Genomic DNA, 1,760 nt, shown 5'->3' on the forward strand with positions numbered 1-1,760 from the left:
TTTAAAAAATATATCTTTCCCTGGTTTTGGTATTAGGGTTATGTTTGCTTCATAGAATGACTCTGGGAGTGTTCTTCTTTTTCTATTTTTTGAAATAATTTAAATAAGATTGGTGATAGGTCTTCTCTGAATGTTTGGTAGAATTAAAATGTGAAACCATCTGGTCAAGGAATTTTTTTGTGAATAGTCTTTTTAACTTGCTTATTTTCCTCTTTTGTGATTGATCTATCTGTTCAAGTGTTCTACATCTCTCTGTGTCAATATGTGTAGGGCATGAGTTTCAAGGAATTTGTCCACTTCCACTAGGTTTTAAAATATATCAAAATAGGAGGGGAGGGGTGAAAGGTGCCAGCCGAACCCCAGTTTGGGCTTCTCCCAGCGTGTGTGCTGGGATTTCTGGTCGTCATGGAGGCAGTCCTGACAGAGGAGCTTGATGAAAAGGAGCAGCTAGTGAGAAAGCATCGTAAAGAGAAGAAGGAGTTGCAAGCTAACATTCAGGGTAGGAAAAATGAAGTTCCTAAGAATGACAAGAAGAGGAGGAAGCAACTCATAGAAGATGTTGCAAAGTTGGAAGCAGAAATAGAGCAGAAGCATAGAGAAGAACTGGATCAATTGAAGCAGATTTCTAAGGAGAATAAGATAGATTCTGTTGCTGTTTAACATTTCAGACTTGGTTCTTGGGGATCAGCAGGCTCGGATTTCAAAAGCACAGCAGAGACGGGAGAAAAAAGCTGAATTGGAAAAGGAGCGAGAAGAAAGGATAGCTGAAGCTGAAATTGAGAACTTATCTGGAGCCAGACACCTAGAAGGTAAAAAACTTGCTCAAATATTGGCAGCCAGGCAATTGGAAATTAAACAGATTCCGTCTGATGGGCACTGCATGTATAGAGCCATTGAAGATCAACTGAAGGAACAGGATTGCCCCCTGACTGTGGCTGCCTTAAGAAGCCAGACTGCTGAATGTATGCAAAGCCTTGTGGAAGACTTTTTGTCATTTTTAACAAACTCCAACACAGAAGATATGTATACTCTAGAAGAGTTTAGAAAGTACTGTGATAATGTTGTAAACACAACTGCCTGGGGAGGTCAGCTTGAGCTTAGAGCACTGTCTCATATTTTGCAAACACCGATGGAAGTATTCCAGGCCGATTCTCCTCCTATTGTAGTTGGTGAAGAATATCAAAAGAAACCATTAATGCTTGTGTATATGAGGCAAGCATAAGACTTAGGAGAACATTACAATTCTGTTTCACAGTTGATGAACAAAGCTACGGAAAAGTGCAGCTAGTTTACAAAATGTTACACAATTCCGTTTCTGTACATTGTGCCATCTGAGTATTCATTCCAAGTGTTGGATTGGGTTAAATGTCACAGATAAACACAACTACCTTAAGATGAGTTTTATAACAAAGCTAGTGACACAGTTTTTCAGAAATGTGTCACAGATATCCCTTTAGTGGTGTTTAAAAAATGATAAAACCCACGTTGGAGAACCAAGATGTTACCCTATTCAATAACACTCACCGATAGTACCCTAATCACTGATATTTTTATTAATTTAAGGCCTTGGACATTTTGTTCTGTATTGGAATAAATTTCAATTTTGTGCACCCCCCTCCACCCCTTACAAATGTTTCAGTAATGGTTTTGGTGTCATTTTTCTGGAAGACATGAATTGACTCAGTCTTTTGCCATTGCAATAATGTGAGCATGAAAATTGCAAATTATGAATCTATTTTGTATGTTATGAAATGACTTAA

General features: G+C 38.3%; 1 pseudogene; it reads left to right on the plus strand.

The window, feature by feature from the left end:
* The first annotated feature begins 378 nt into the window (after window positions 1-378).
* LOC102853032 lies at window positions 379-1,288 on the plus strand (annotated as a pseudogene).
* Window positions 1,289-1,760: the final 472 nt, after the last annotated feature.

Source organism: Elephantulus edwardii, unplaced genomic scaffold, assembly GCF_000299155.1.
Source record: "Elephantulus edwardii isolate Elephantulus edwardi_28Jun2011 unplaced genomic scaffold, EleEdw1.0 scaffold00353, whole genome shotgun sequence".
Lineage (NCBI taxonomy): Eukaryota > Metazoa > Chordata > Mammalia > Macroscelidea > Macroscelididae > Elephantulus > Elephantulus edwardii.